Source organism: Aotus nancymaae, unplaced genomic scaffold (genome assembly GCF_030222135.1).
Source record: "Aotus nancymaae isolate 86718 unplaced genomic scaffold, 86718_ANA_hifiasm-v0.15.2.pri h1tg000036l, whole genome shotgun sequence".
Taxonomy (NCBI): domain Eukaryota; kingdom Metazoa; phylum Chordata; class Mammalia; order Primates; family Aotidae; genus Aotus; species Aotus nancymaae.
The window spans coordinates 74,731,533-74,748,880 of record NW_026988450.1 but is presented as its reverse complement, the minus strand read 5'-3'; positions in this window follow the sequence as shown (position 1 = coordinate 74,748,880).

Here is a 17,348-nt window from a genome sequence, read left to right as displayed (position 1 = left end):
CCTGAGAACGAAAACATTCTTCTACACAATCAGAATAAGATGGTCACACTCAAACAGCAACACAATTCTGTAATTTTATATATAGACAGTCCATATTTCAAACATCCCCAGTTGTCCTTATAATCACAGTTATAGTTGTTTCTACCATTGGACACACCGTTTAGGATTCAATCAAAAGTTACAAAGTGAATTGGGCCGACATGTCTATTTAATCTCCTTTAATCTACAACAGTTTTCCTGCCCTTTTTAATTTTTCCTTTTACAATAACTGACGTTGATGATGAGTACAGGAAAATTGTTTTGGAGATGGCTCTTTGATTTGGGTTTGCCAGTCTTGGCTGATTTGATCCAAGTTAAATGCTTTTCGTTCTTGTGGCAAGAATAAATTTCAGGTGATGCATATGTGTCAGTGCATCATAACAAGAGGCAAATGATGTCTATTTGTCCCATTATTATTGACATTGCTTGATCACTGTGTGTCATTTACTTCTTAATTAATTCACAAACATTGTATTTTAATGAGTGATAAATTAGCTCCTGCAGAGTTGATAACTGCTTGGGGATACACCAGTGTACAGGGCGGTTGTGACTGAAATCTGTAGCTCTAGGTAACTTTGTTGAAGCACACTACTCCGTTGAACTCTCCTGATGTTTTCTTGGCATGGATTGAAGAGGCAGTATAGTACACTAATCAATACGAAGTGTAAGCCCTAGAGCCACACTGCCTGGGCTTGAATCCCTGACTCACCACTTACCAGCAAAGTGCCTTTGAGCATGTTCATTGATCTCCATAAACAGTGCCTCCACTACAAAATGAGGATAATAATAATTGGCTACTTTATAGAGTTTTTATAAGAATTAAATAAAATAATAAATATAAATTGCCAAGTATAGTACCTGAGACAAAGTTGGTGTTTAATAAATGTTGTTTTATTCTTACATGCCATGTTCCCTTTAAAAGCAAAGGAAATTAATATAAATCACAGTACCCTCGGAACCTAGATTTGTGGGTGCTTACAAATATCTCCCAGGTTTTATAAATGATCCACATTATTCCTACTTTGATACCCTAAATCAGCATTTCTCAAACTGTTAATGTAAACAAGAATCACTCTGGCACGTGATTCTTTTCTTTTTCAGGACCTTATTAAAAGGCAGATTCTGATTCAGCAGGCTTAGAGCAGAGCCTGAAATGCTCACAAGTTGCCACCTGGTGCCAATCCCACTGGGCCATGGACCACACTTTAAGTAGCACTACCTTAATTTGCTCCCAGGAGGAAGCACCCTGCCAAGCTTCTTACCCCATACTCTGGGGTAGACGCTGTCTTGGTATAGTAATCTTCATAGGAATCTGCCTCCAGGTTTGCTCTTATTTTGTGGTTATGTCCAGCAACCATTAACTAAAGACTGCACTGATTAAACCACTGGGACAGAAAGAGACTTTACCCCAGACTTTACTTGAAGGCTTATTACTTTATGTTTCTACAAGTTTACATACATTTAATACATGCCCATGAAGAGTGAAACAATGGAAACAATTTTGGATCCAAATTGATCAGAGTTTAAATGCTGCGTCTTCCATTTTTCAGCTGGTTATCAACGTCAAGTTATTTAACCTCTTTAGACTTCAGTTACCTCATCTAAGAATGCTGACAATGCTAACTTCATGAATCCTTTGTGTCAAATTATATCTACTATATCTACCTATATATATAGAGAGAGCCTGAACCAAAAGAGAAAGCGAAACAGAGAGAAGTAGAGAACTGGCCTGGTTAATATTTCCCAGCATATGGCAGTTGCTCAAGAATAGGTAGCTTGGGTGACTTCTATTACCATTATTTGTGAACCTGTCAGGGTATATTTTTATTTTCATCAAGTAATTTTTAAGGTCACAGGGTCGCAGACCCATAGAGTCACATCATTTTAGACCTAGAAGCAAGCTCTCAGCGTTTCTCAGGGACCTATCATGCCCTGAAGATAATTCTATTCTTCTTCTCTCTCTTGGGTTTTGCTAATGGTACGACATAGGGCCCAGGAAGATCACATGCACTCATTTGCCTGCACACAGTCTTCAAATTAGATTAGCCACCTTCATTCCTTGTGGTCAAGACTGCAATTTGCTTCAAATCCTGTAAGCACAGATTCGTGCTTAAAATTCATCTCCACACTCACTCCAAATGAGGAAAAGTCTCCAGAGTCTCTGAAAAGAAAAGTTGTTTTCATTTTTAATTCCCCATAGGCTCCTAGGAACCTTTGATGAGCATTTCGCATTTGTATAATAGGGCAGGCAAACTGCCCCATTGTGGAGGGAAAATGTCCTTATGAGGTGCATACATCATCTTTTGATTAAAACTGAAGTTTGGTTTATATATATATATGTGTGTGTATATATATATATGTATACATACACACACACACACATATATATGTACATATATATGTATATGTATGTGTGTGTGTATGTATACATATATATATATATATATATCTCCCCCTTAGGGAAGATGGCTGCATAAGCTGCACTTCACTAAGAAGGCAGAAAATGCCAAATTATGTGAGAGAATGGAATAGATTCCTTGAGTGCTTTGTGCTAATTGCTATCTTTGGCATGGAGAGATTTCTCTTTTTTCTAGATACAGGATGACTACAGGAGGGATCATGGCTATCTGTGGATTCTGCTCCATCACGAGAACCTCAGACTCAGTTCCTCCACATTGCAGATAGAACCACAGAATGACCAAAATCTATAGCTCAATTACCAAATTACCAAGAACTCAGACTCAGTTCCCTCATGTTGCAGATAGAACCACACAATTACCCAAATCAACAACTTGATTACCAAATTATCAAGAACCTCAGACTCAGTTCCCTCCTGTTGCAGATAGAAGAACCTGAATTATCAAAATCAATGACTTGATTTCACAGATGAGCTCACATAGATGCAGGCTTTTTTGGGATCCACAGTACTACTTGTGCAGTACAGCTGGGTCTTAGAACTGGACTCTTCACTCCCACTAAGTGTTTAACAGAATTCTGTGCTTTCAACTACCCGAACATTGCATGTTTTCTTGGCTACAAAGATGTACAGTTTTAAAATCCACAAGTAACCATAATTTCCCATGGCCATGGCGTGCTAGCCTGGGAATATTAGAGTCACCATAGACAAGCAAGCAACAGTTTCTGCCTCAATCCTAAACATGAAAATCTACGGGACCTCACTCCTATTCCTAATCCTCCCTGCCTGACCCGGGAGTCTGGTAGATCGTCATTTGTATATGGACACAGGGACTTGACTCGCAACTATGTAAACCCTTCTGACTCCTCTGCGGCTTTGCCTTGTGGTTCTCAGGTCCTTGTGCCTGAGAGCAGCTACATTTTAAACTCATACCCTTAGTGCAGACCTTCCTTTAGTCCTTTGTTTAGCCTTACAGAGAGGAGCCACTGACTTTAGAGGAGGGAAAGGAAAGACTTCTCTCATTGGCACCCAACTGCAACCTGAGGCAAAACAGTTGCCATGGCCCTCAGCATCTTATGACCTCTAGTGATAAGAGCATTTTTGGCTGGTGAGCTCCTCCCACCAAACGCATCCCTCCTTTCTAGGAGTGTCTCATAAATCCTTTAGGAAATTAAGCTAGTATATAATTTCCTTCCTTCCTTCCTTCCCTCCTTCTCTTCTTCCCTCCTTCCCTTCCTTCCTTTCTTTTTGTGACAGTTTCACTCTTGTTACCCAGGCTGGAGTGTAATGGTGTGATCTCAGCTCACTGCAACCTCCACCTCCCGATTCAAACGATTTTCCTGCCTCAGCCTCCCAAAGTGCTAGGATTACAAGTGTAAGCCACCACGCCTTTTAGTTTTCTATGAAATAAGAACTGTTATGTTTTCAGAATAGGATGCTGAGACTCAGAGGCGATAAGGGCTAACAACTCTCACATGGCAGAACCAGAATTTGCTTTCATGTGCATCTGCCCTTATTGTCCATGGCAAACCCATTAGTCCACACTGCTGTTCTAACCCACCCTGGCATTCAAATCAGAGTGGAAAAGATGTTTATGGCATCGGATCTTCAATTTCCATGAAATCACAGCCCATGCTCTTCAAGAAAAGGAAAGGCAGGCAAGCCTATATTGCATCTGCCAAACCCCCTTTGTGAAGCTTCTGGACCTTTGGATTAAATCTTTATGAAGGCTACTATTATCCACTCAGCCATGGAAACTTGGCAGGGATCCAGACTTCTGGGGAATTTCCCACTCTTCTTAGAACTGAGAAGCCTGGGGAAAGACGTTCTTCTTCCTCTCACATCTCATGTAAAGAATAACTAGAGTTTTCTTTGCCAGAAGAGGAGAGGAATACAGCACACATCCAACAACCCATTCATCTCTCTAAGAAGAAATGACGATGACAAGCATCGTGGCAATGGTGATGCTGATGACGATAATAATCATGAGGAGGAGATAGAGGAGAATAATAGAGAAGAGAAAGAAGGAGAATAAGATGAAGATGAAGGAGAAGGAGGAGGAGGAGAAGAAGGAGAAGGAGGAGGAGAAGGAGAAGGAGAAGGAGGAGAAGGAGAAGAAAAGAAGGAGCACCTTCCATGGATCAGGCATTATGTCAGATACTTTCCATAACAGATGCCTAAAATTTATGATGACCTTAAAATGAAACATAACTCTGATATAAATAATTATAAGGAAACTGAGTCTCAGATGGGTTCCTACTAGAAAGCAAGTAAGAGGCAGGGCTGGGGTTATTTCAGAGAGGGTCTTCCCCTCACCACACTTCTTTCAATAACCATCTGGACCAGGAATGCTCAATGACTCTGGACTCACGACTGTCTTGCCACAATGGGAGCTCATGTTATCTTTCACAAGTGGATTTTAGCAACTACAGAAATGCAGGCTTCTGTCAGAGGATTCCACTATTAATGGCCAAACTGGAGGCACAGATTCTGAATCATGGCCCTTTACTCCAGGAGGAGACACCTCTCTTTTGTGCCCCTTCCTGCAGGGTGTGTGAGAATTATGACTGCAGTAATTCTATCACAATTATTCAATAACCTGAACACAGAAGGAAAACGTCAGTCAAACTTGCTCTCCTCACATTACATGCCTGTCCCAGTTACTGAAGCCCAGTCCATCCATCTTCTGTTCTCCAGGGACATAGAGGGACAGCCACCCAGGAGAGAGGGCTGCGCGGTTGATTGACGTGGAGCTTGTGTGCAGAAAGCCACAAAGGCGCTTTTGAGTGGAATTATTGAAGTCCGTCTGCTTCACTGATGAAGGATCTGAATGAAAATTGCCTTTAGAGGTTGCAAAAAAGGGAGGGATAACAATAGATCAAAGCTGGTCCAAAAAAAGGAGAACATTTTATTTATAGCATCCACATTAATTCGAAACAATCTGATGAGCGGAGATTTGCCCATGCACAAAAACAAATGCCTCTCAGGTTGTCTTTTTCTAATATGGTATCAGTGCCCAAGGCGAGAAACATTCTGCACTTCACTCAGCAGAGCCTGTTCACATTTACAATTAAATGGAACTGACACAGCTGATCATCCTGAAGCTTGTTTCCTTTTCAGCTGGGGCTTTTTTCTTTTTTTTTTTTTTTTAAAGCTTGGCTATTATGCTGGTTGTATCCCACACTGATGGAGCTTACTGTACCATTTTCTTCCCAGGCACTCGGACGCTATGTTCAGTTAGAACTGTGTCCTCTACCCAGGGCAATTTTGTCCCCAAGAGGACACTTGGTGATGTCTGGAGACATTTTTTATTGTGACAACTTGGGAGTAGGGTTGCTACTGGCATCTAGTGGGTAGAGGTTAGAGATACTAGGAAATATCTTACAATGCAGAGGACAGCTTTCTCCAAAATAATTATCTGGCCTCAAACATCCATCATGCCGAATTAGGAAACCCTGGGTTAGAGGTCAGGTGGTTGGTAGGGCCATCCAGGACTGAGGAGATGAGAGCAGCTCTCTTGCTTGTAGTTGTAAGAGGTGCTGTTATCAGAGGAATTTGCTGCTAAAATTCTAGGTGGCAAAGAGGTTCAGTAAGCTCAAGAGAAAAATCAGACTGGCACACAGAATCGAAGGACTGTAAGTAGACTTTTGATTTAAGATTATGGAGTCAATTTCTGTAGTACTGTGGAGATGGGTAAAGAAAAGGGGGGTAAGTAGGCTTGGAGCAATGTTTGGCCACAGTTCCTGTTGTTTATCCTTCAATTTTTTTTTTTTTTTTTTTTTTTTGAGGCGGACTCTCACTCTTGTTGCTCAGGCTGCAGTGCAATGGCTCGACCTCAGCTCACTGCAACCTCCACCTCCCGGTTCAAGTGATTCTCCTGCCTCAGCTTCCCAAGTAGCTGGGATTACAGGCATGTGCCACCACACTTCACTAATTTCGTAATTTTAGTAGAAATGGGGTTTCACCATGTTGGTCAAGCTCATCTCAAACTTCTGACCTCTGGTGATCCACCCGCCTCAGCCTCCCGAAGTGCTGGGATTACAGGTGTGAGCCACCGCGTTCAGCTCTGTCCTTCAGTTTTAAAATCGACTTCAGTGTGGGTTGTGGAAGAGACGACGTCTTTTGGAGGTCCAGTAATGAGGCAGGTGCTTTTGTAATATTTGCATTATTGGTTTTTTTTTTTCAACGTACGGTATCAGAATGTTTTACAGAGGAATTTAAATATGTGATCCACAGTTGAATTAAGCAAGCAGTTTAATCTTTATTTCTGCCAACACAGTGTTTAGGAAAGAAAGTAGGAGAGAAGAAAGGAAGGGAGGGAGGGAAAGGAAGAAATGGAGAGAAGGAAGAAACGAAGGAAGGAAAAGAGGGAGGGAGATTGTTTGAATGCCAATAAGCAGGGCATACATTCTTCGCTCCACAAAGCCCACCCCTTCTTGTTACATCTGGCTCAGTCACACATGTATGTTACTCACCTGACCCTATAAGCATTTGTATTTTGACTCCCCTAATCTTAGATTTCATCATTGCCTTTCAGATGTTTTAGCATTAGAAAAGTTCCCTAAATCACACTCGGGTTTGGTCTGTCTACAAGACTGGCCTAAATTTTACCTACTGCACAGACAGAAACCTGAGGCTGGTGTGGTGGTCGTGCCTCGAGAGGCACTTGAGAGGCTGAGGTGGGAGGATTGCTTGAGCCAAGAAGTTTGAGGCCAGACTGGACAACATAGCACGACTGCTACTCTCATTTTTTTTTTTTTTTTTTTTAAGGAGAAAACTGAGTTTAGATGGCTCTTCATCATAAGTGTAGGGAGCCAGTGTCACTGCCTGATGGTCACACTTTAAAGATCATAAACCGCGTGCTGGAGGTGGGAAAAAAACCACAAACATTGTTCAGACCAGTGGTAGCTTCCTATCAGCATCATCTGGGGAGACTTTGAAATAACCTGTGTTCTGGCCCGTGCTCCAGAGGGTCTGATTGGCGTGGTCTGGAGAAGGCCCGGGCATTTGTAGTTTTAAAAAGCTCCCAGGTGATTTTAGGTGCAGCCAATGATAAGAACTTCTAATCTAGTCTGTCTTCCTCATTCTCAGAAGAGGAAAATGAAGGTCAGAGATACATAAAGTTCACTAAAATACATTTGCTAAGTGTGTGTGTTTCTACCGCTTTTGCCTTCTCTCTCATCAGGACTAAATATGCAGTGAAAAAGATAAGAGGGAAACCCAAGAACTGTGTGCTAGGACTGCTTCCAACTCTTGCTGGCAGAAAAACTGGCTGGCAGTTTCTGGAGGGAGCCAGGCTCTCTTGAGTTTTGCAGCCGAGTAGCTGGCTTGTGAGTTCTCTGGTTCTCAGAAACACCCTAGGGCTATAATGGGTGGCTTTGGCATGCTCCCTTGGCTTGAGAAACACTTTCTTTTACTTGCTTTGATTGAATCCATCGGAATCCCAGGCATATCTGCATTATCCAAGGTGTGGATGGAGATGTATTTTAGAAGGATTTAGAGATGTCTGTTCTTACTGAAAAAAATAAAATTCGGTCTGTCATCATAGTAAAATTAATAGGGAAGGAAATACAAGCTGAATTCTCCTCTAGAAAAGTGAAGGTCCAGTGATGTGTAATGGGACATAAGGTATCCTGCACTAATAATGGGAACAGGCAGGGTCACGGCATCAGTGCCTGTGGCCTCTCAACTAAGTTACAGGAGGCAACAGAAGAATCATAACTGCTGGGTCCAAATTCCAAGTTCACTCACTACAAATTCTGAAAACTTGGGCAGATACTCAAGCCCACAAACAAAACAATGTCATGAAAACATACAGTCTTACAAAATCACACCTTTTCCAAAGATTTCATAAAGCTCTGAAGAGGGCGGGGTATAGTAGGTGGCCAAGAAGTGTGGGAGGTAGCACGTGTTGAGCGCTGAGCATTTTTTATGTCTTCTCTCGTTTATTCCCATGGCAACCCATGTGTGAGATTGATATTCAAGTCCACCTTCGCTGAAGGCAGAAACCGAGGATCAGAAGGATCAAGAAACTTCTGTAAAAATCACATGGCTAGGAAATTATAGAGCTGAAATTCAAAGCCAGTGTTATTTTTGTGACAGACACATCTGTCTACTTCATGTGGTTTTATTGAAAACCCACTTGTGTTTAGAGTGTGAGTCTGGATTGTATTGTATGACCTAGACTTAGTAGGATTCTATCAATCAATTGTTTGATTCTGCTTCTGTCTTATTCCCCAGCACACTTTTCCATCCTTGATAACATTTCGGACAGATCACATGGCTTCTCTATCTTCTTTCTAGTTACTTTTCACTATCATGATAGTCTCACTTTCAGATATTAAAAATATCAAAATATAATGTCTAATGTAGTTCAATACTTGCCCCCACCCTATCCCTTCCAACTCCCTGTCTCCTCCTCACCCTAGCTCACGCCCGATTCACATTTTTATAATTTGCAAAGTCAGAGGGAGTGTTCACTTTCTTTCTCCTCTCTCATTTGCTTCTCCTTTTTCATCTGTTCATTTTCTCCTCCTCTCACACAGCCTATAGTGTCTCTGCTTTCTTCAGAATCAGCTCAAAGAGAAAACTGAGGAATTAAAGTCTGAAAGTGGTTTTCCATGACTGATGCTGTCAAATTTGACATCTGCACCCTCTGTCTGGCACACACCCAGAGGCTGGCATTGCTACTCTTGGGGGGCAATGGTAGGCTCTTTGGAGGCATCCCTGGGTTTGATGAATTGATAGCAGGACTCACAGGACTCAGCGTATAATAACACTCACAGCTATGAATGATTACAGCCAAAAATCTCAGAGCAAGGTCAGCAAAGGGAAAAGACACCTGGGACAAGGTATGGGGAAATCCAGGAGCAAGCTTCCAGGGGTCCCTTACAATAGAGTCTCCAGGACACACTTCATTCCCCAACAGTGAGTTGTGACAACATGTGTAAAATATTGCCAAGTAGTGGTGCTTTTAGAGACAAAGCATTCAGTGTTTATTGGAGGCTGGTATGCAGGCAGCCTCTACCTGGCACATACCAAAATTCCAGACTCCCCAAAGGAAAGCAGGTGTTCAGCAGACACCATCTCGTTTAGGCATAGAATGCCATTCTTAACAGTTCTGAAAATAGCAGAAACACTAAAAATTCCCAGACAGTAGCTGAGTACAGTCAGGAGCTAAGGATTGCAATCAGGCCCACTATGCTGTCTCTTTTCTGCACTCACCTCCACCCTTTTAAGGCCACCAGGATGCTGCACTGTTGACCAGGACTTTCTCACTAACATGGTAGGGCTCTCTCAGTATATACTTCTGGCAACACAACTGTCACCTCTTCCTACTAGAAAATGCCAGCCCAGGACACTGTCTCTTGAGTGGCTACCTTTCATGGCATCTTCTTAACTCATGGAGCCAGTGGACATGGTTGTCTGTGTACCCTGAAGCTCCAGGGTACTCCTGCTGTAGCTCTCTAGCTCTGTGGGCACATCTGGCCAGCCCTCTCTGCCACTGCAAGAGATAAATACCTTCTTCTGTGCCCACCAAACTCTGAGAAGAAATACCTGTCGTGTCTTCCCAAGAATTTCCTCACTGCTCTGGTCCCTCGTTGATGCTGGGGTCACGGACTTCCCTGTTGATTCTTGGGGCACAGAGCTCCTCTTTTTGGCTTGGGAGAGAAGAGCATCCCTTCCTCACATTCTCTAGTAGGCCAGCCATCTTTTGTAAATAAACCCTGGACATATCTCCAGGCTGTTGTTATCTAGAGACTGGGGGTGGGTGATGGGCTAATGAGTTCAGCATGGGTTTAGCCACCTTTCAGCAAGTTCTTTGTTGATGTGTCTAGCAACTTTTTCTTGGATTTGCAGTACTTGCTGTTTATTGTTTAGAGCTTTGGGCTTCTGCCAACATTCTGAGAAATAGGAGAAGTCTCATTTGGCACCATGTCACTTGACTCCCATTTCCGTATGTTTAATTTCATTTCCAACTTCTACTGCTTTGGTTCAGATGTGATCAGCCCCCCAGTCACCCTGGACATTTGTAGACCTTCTATTTCTCCTACTTATATTCAGTCTTCCTCCTCGTTTCCAGAATTCTGCTCTTAATATGATTTGACCCTGTTATTCACCTATTTAACCTCTGCTCACCATCGAGAGGCCATGGGAATGCTCATGCTCCTCAGCGTGGCTCACAAAAGCCCTTCATAGCCTGGCCTCACCTGCCTGTCCAGTTCCATTTCTGGACATTATTTTGTTTGTCTCCACAACAGTTGCTTTCTGTGTGCAATTGGAAATTTCTCGGGACACTTGCTCATCCCTTTCCCTCTGTCTAGATGAGAACTTTTACTAGAGCGTCGCTTGAACCCCGGAAGACCAGGCTGCAGTGAGCTATGATTGCACCACTGCACTCCAACATGGGTGACAGACTGAGACCTTGTCTCAGAACAAAAACAAAAACAAAAACAAAACTATAAGATATTTAAGTAGACAAAATTGTAATAGTTAAAAAGTCCTGGGATACTCAGGAAAGCAGAAATCCTAGCGCTGGTTTAACAACTACTTGTATGTTTTTATTTGCCAAATTGTTTCACATTACACATTTCAGAAGGGAGGAGTCCTTACCTTATCCAAGAGCAGTCCTTCACAACACATTGTTTGGAATACAACATGGGCAGTCTTCAACTTCTGGGCCCAGATAGAGTTAATCTATTTCCTCTGGTGTGCTTCGCAGCTCCACCATTTACGAGCTGTGTGACCTTGGGCAAAAATACTCAACCTCTCCGTGCCTCAACTTTCTCATCTGTAAAATTAGGACAATAATATCACCTATTTTTTTGTGTCCTCAGGAGGACTACATTATAAAGGTTAATATTGTAAAGCATTGCAAATGTGCCTGGTACAGGTCAATTCTACAACATTTGTTACATAAATATGTTATATAAATTTGCAATGTAAATATTGACTTTACGTGTTTCAGAAGATATGCTTCCCCCTTTAAGACAATGAGTTTTGTGAGGGCAGGACACCTTATCTATTTTGCCTGCCCAGTGGCAAGGATACCTAGAAGGTGCTCATTAAAGGGCTGTTGGTGAAATATTATGGGTGAAATGATATCATGTCTGAAACTGTCCTAAAATAGAACAGGAGGAAGGGAGGCGAATAAAGATAGAAATGGAACAAGACTGGATAATTGTTGAAAGTGTTTGATAGATGGATGGGAATTCATTGTGTTATTCTATTTTTATGTGTATTAGAAATCTTTCATAATAAAGAACTTAGCAAAAAGGAGGGAAAAAAATAGCTGTTGAAAAAAATTAGTGACTCAAAGCTAATACTCTCCCTTGCTTTGATTCTCTATTTCTGTATTTCCTTTTTTTTTTTTGAGGCGGAGTTTCGCTGTTGTTACCCGGACTGGAGTGCAATGGCGCGATCTCGGCTCACTGCAACCTCCACCTCCTGGGTTCAAGCAATTCTCCTGCCTCAGCCTCCTGAGTAGCTGGGATTACAGGTGTGCACCACCATGCCCAGCTAATTTTTGTATTTTTATAGAGACGGGGTTTCACCTTGTTGACCAGGATGGTCTTGATCTCTTGACCTCGTGATCCACCCACTTCGGCCTCCCAAAGTGCTGGGATTATAGGCGTGAGCCACCACGCCTGGCCGTATTTCCTTTTTAAAATTTAATTTCAACCCTAATTTGGGGGGAAAGGAGGAACATAGGAGGATCAAGCAGTCAGAAATCTTGAAATTTCCGTTCTTCCCTCTATTCTGGAGCCAAAAATTACACTGCAAGACATGTTTGGAAATTTTCTTTCTTTATGCAGCAGGTAGCTATCTTGTTTGAAATGAGAGAGCTGTCATTCTTGAGTCATTTATGAAACTTCTGCTGGGAATTTATGGGTTTTTCTTTTTTTCATATTTGCTCAGCGTCACCCAGCGGTCTTGGAGCAGCTCAGTCTGACAACTGATAGAGTCATTTCCAAAGCCATACATTTCCTGATTTGCATTTTTGCTGTCTGCTAAAGATGTGGCCTCTGGAAGGGGCCGTGACATGCGACTGTAATCTGTCCCCGGTGCTGGCAGCAGGCTGACATATCTGGCCACAGGATGCCCCAGGTACTCCTGTTGTCCATCAAGTGTGGGAAATGACCACCTCACATGTCCAAATGGGACTCTGTGTTGTCAAATTCCTGGGCAGCTGTGTGAGTAGGTGTTTTCTTCCACTCTCCTGGAAAATAGAAATCAACTGCTCTGCACGTAGCAGAGGAGGTGTCCAGCAGGGAGGGAGGCAGATTCAGTGAGCACCTGCTAAGTGTCTGGCTGTTCCAAATGCTCCACATGTATTTCCTTATTGCCTCTTCACAATAGGCTTCCAGGAGGCGTATTTCACCCCTGTATTGCAGATAAGGACTGCTGCTCAGAGAGGTTAGGTAACTTTCTTACTTTTTAAGTGACGAACGTGGGATTTGAACTCAGGTCTGATTTCAGTGCCTGAATCCTTTCTGTGATGATTCCCAGTGCTTTCTGCAGATTTCTAATATCTCGGGTAGAGCGAGGGCTCTCTCCAGCACACTGGAGGGGAGAGAAATGGAGAGAAGATGGGGCTTTGTCTCCCCCAACTCAATTCAACCATAGGGGCTTCATTGGAATTACTTCTTTTTACTGACAAGCAATTGTTAAGATTTAGTGTGTAACTGAAAGTGCCAGACACTGTGCTTAGCAATTTGTATAATCTACATCATTTAATGCTCATGGTAGCCCTAAGAAATGGATGACATCACAATTCCTCATTTATCCAGGAGGAAACAGATGCACAGAGAGGATAAGAAAGTTGCCAAAGGTAACACAATTAGTTTGGCCAGGAATTAACAAGGTGTAGTCTGACCCTGGAGCCCCATACACCTGATACTACCAGATTTTATTTAAAGCAATGGCTAAGTTTTGTTTATTTAGAGACGAAGTCTCGCTCTGTCACTCAAGCTGGAGTACAGTGGTGTGATCTTGGCTCACTGCAACCTCCGCCCCCTGGGTTCAAGCAATTCTCCTGTCTCAGCCTCCTGAGTAGCTGGAATTACTGGTGCACGCCACTACACCTGGCTAATTTTTTGTATTTTTAATAGAGATGAGGTTTTACCATGTTGGCCAGGCTGGTCTCAAACTCCTGACCTCAGGTGATCCACCTGCCTCGGCCTCCCAAAGTGCTGGGATTACAGGCATGAGTCGCCATGCAGGGCTGACAGTAAAGTTTTCACTACCCCTCAATGCCTCACTCAACAGTACTTTCTTCTATCCCTCCCCTCTCTATCCATCCCTCTTTTTCCTTCCCTTCTTTCCTGCCTTCTGTTCATTCTGTGCCGAACAGGCTCTGGCAATATGAACTTGAAACTAAATGATACAAAGTTCTTATGCCTAGGAGGATCTTAGGATCTGGAAGAAAGCATCATTTATATGAAGGGAAATGTGAAAGAAGGACCATACTCCCCAGCCCAAAGGAGAGGACATTTCACAATCTGGCACACAAGCCTGCAGGTGACAAAAGATGTCTTGTCCTGAGATCACCCCTGAGGGGGAGACTGGAGACAGGATCCTGCTGACCTTCCAATCCCAGTCAGTCACTGCTCTTTCTCTACTCCTTGGCATCTCCTCTAGAGTGCATTTGAGAGGCAACTAACTGAGTTATCAGGGCGACCCTGATGGAGGGAAATTGCTGGTGCTCTGCGATACATTTTATCATTCATTCACCTTCTCATTCTCTAGTTTGGACTTTTGCTCGGTTTGTGCAAAAGCAGCTGCATTTCCCCCTTATCTTTGCAATAACACAGTCCTCAGAAGGGCAGGCCAGTACTTTGGTCTTCCATTCTTTGCAGTAAATGTCACAACATGTCACCAGGTATTGTTTTGTTTAGGACAGTTTCATAATTAATGGAGCCCTCTGCCCTTGTTTAAATGACTTTTGTTTTAATGAGAGCTTTGGGGCATCATCCCAGACCCCTACATTCTCTTATCTTTTTTCTTTAATGCCCATGTTTAAACCTAGAGAGTTGCCTCTTTTGTTCCTAGCTAGAAAACAATTATTAGAGATGAGGAAGGGAGCAAGCATTACTGGGCTTTCTCAATCTGAAGCTCTCTTGGGTTGTACGTCTGTGGCATTGCGTTGTGACCAGATCTGCAGCTTATTTAGCACCAGAAGTTTCTGCCACCCAAATCCCTGAGGAAGCATGAAGTCTCCTGGGCAAAGACAGTACCCAGGGTTGATCAGCCCTGACTACACCCCTGAGGTGGGATTAGAAAGTGGCCCCTTTGCTCCACAACCCAGGGTTCTGCTTTGTAGCCTCGGGGCTTACTTTGTTATATTGGCCACATGATTCCCAGGCAGCCTCTGCACTTCCAGTTCTGCTATCAGAAGGTATCAAGGGCTCCCGAGCCAAATCTAGCTTAACTTGGAAGTGTAGACAGTAGATCTTACTAGATCTAGTAAGAGGGAATCTAGAAGACTCCTGCCAACTTGAGCTTGATGTCAGGGATGTGGGGGAGCACATATTGGATCAGAGTTTCTTACACCTTGCACAGCATGGCCCGCCTGCGGCTCTGGACTTCTGTTTTCCTCCCTGAACTTTCTTATTTCCCATGCCTTGCCCTGGTCCTGTCCTGCCAATTTCTGCTCCATCACAGTGGTTTCACCTCTCAAAAGGCAGGTTTGCTCCAACCTTCGAATGTCCCTGGTAGCTCTGCACCCCAGAAGGATGAATACCTTTCTCTTCAGGACATCTCATTTCATAGAGAGGAAAAAATTTGATTTCATCTTCTCTAATCTAACTCTTCCTGAAAGATGCATAGCTGAATCAGAATGATTCCAAGCATTTCCTCTCACTTTCTTAATAGAAAACTGTACCATAAAGACACATGCACATGAATGTTCATTGCAGCACTATTCACAATAGCAAAGACATGGAATCAAGCTAAATGACCACCAGTGACAAATTGGATTTAAAAAAGTGATACGCATGCACCATGAAATACGACGAAGCCATAAAAAAGAACGAGATAATGTCTTTTGTGGGAACACGGAAGGAGCTGGAGGCCATTATCTTTAACAAACTAAACCAGGAACAGAAAACCAAATACTGCATGTCCTCAGTTATGAGTTGAAGCTAAATGATAAGAACTCACGAACACAGAGGCAAACAACAGACACTGGGATCTACTTGGGGTAGAGGGTGGGAGGAGGAAGAGGAGGAGCAATGATAACTATTGGGTACTGGGCTTAATACCTGGGTGATGAAATCACCTGTACAAGAAACCTTCATGACACAAGTTCACCTATGTAACAGACCTTCGTGTGTATCCCCAAACCTACAATAAAAGTTAAAAAAGAAAAAGAAAACTGAACCTATTAGAAAGATGGGTTTCATCACAGCCCCTCTGAGCCCCTTATTTGGCTCTGCTACCTGTCAGCCATGGCTTCTGATTCCTGTGTGGGGCAGAGCCTTCCTGGCCTCTCCTGTCCCCACCTGGGAGGGAAGAAGCCACTCAAAAATTGACATTGAAACGAAAAGTTAACTTAAGGAAGACAGGGACAGAGCATCTTTTAGGTGGTGGTATAATTGTTGATTCTGTATAGATTCCTATTGAAGCCTGCCTTACTGAAAATAGCTTTATCTTGTTTACCTTCCAACTATCTGCTTTTCCCAGTCAAACAGCAGGCATCCCAACAGAGCTGAGTTACCAAAGGCCGCTGTTTACTCGCCGTCCAGAGGACAGAACAAGGGGAAAGAAAGCTTATGTTCCAACATCAAAGACTGAGACTTTGTTTACTGAGATAATAAGCTGCTCTCAAGCAGGGACTGAGTAATTTATTTACATGAATCTCTCCTCGAAAGCTAGAATAGCACCCAATGCTTAGTAGATGCTCAGTAAGTAGCTTTTAATGGACTCATGCATAAATGTCAGGTACTTTTAACACTGTCAGTAATAAGCACCGTTGAGTGGCATCCTGTGAATATTAATTAAAAGAACCTAACGGTGTCATTAGATAGATACTTTTGTTGCCATTTTAATTATAAAGAATCTGAAGAGGTTAAGTCACTTCCTGACCAGCACAAAGTGAGAGGATGGCTGAGCAGGTGTTGGAACTCTGGTCTGTCTTCATTTCCACATTCTGGTGGGTTTGTCGCACGTCACTGTGACGGCTGCTACATGATGTCATGTAGAGAGCTATGGAAACAAAGAGAGAGTTACTGCTTACTTTGTCAGGTAGAATTAGAGCAGACTTCACAGAAGAATTGTGATTTAAATAGCAAGGTATGTCTGCACAGTGGAGGACAGGGGAGCCTTCCAGTCAGACAGCACAGCACATGCAAAGGCACAGCATGACCAAGGAGAAGCAGGACTGTGCAGCTGGGACATGAGGAAGAGATTCAAAGTCAGGCAGGTAACAGGATGGAGGAAGATTAATTCAGGGAGGTTGGCTTGAGCCAGAGTGTAGGGGAGACAGGATTCTAACTGATCAGGGCAGCTTCCAGAGAATTCTATCGTAAGCTAGTGATATGGTTTGGCTGTGTCCCCACTCAAATCTCATCTTGAATTGTAGCTCCCATCATTCCCGTGTGTTGTGGGAGGTACCCTGTGGGAGGTAATTGAATCATGGCGGTGGGTTTTTTCCCATGCTGTTCTCGTGATAGTAAGTCAGTCTCATGAGATCTGGTGGCTCTATAAAGGGGTGTTCCCCTGCACAAGCCCTCTTGCCTACTGCTATGTAAGACATGTTTTCTTCCCCTTCATAAGTTTGCTGAGGCCTCCCTAGCCCTGCAGAACTGTGAGTCAATTAAATCTCTTTATAAATTATCCAGTTTCAGGTATGTCTTTATCAGCAGCGTGAGAACAGACTAATACAGCTAGTTCC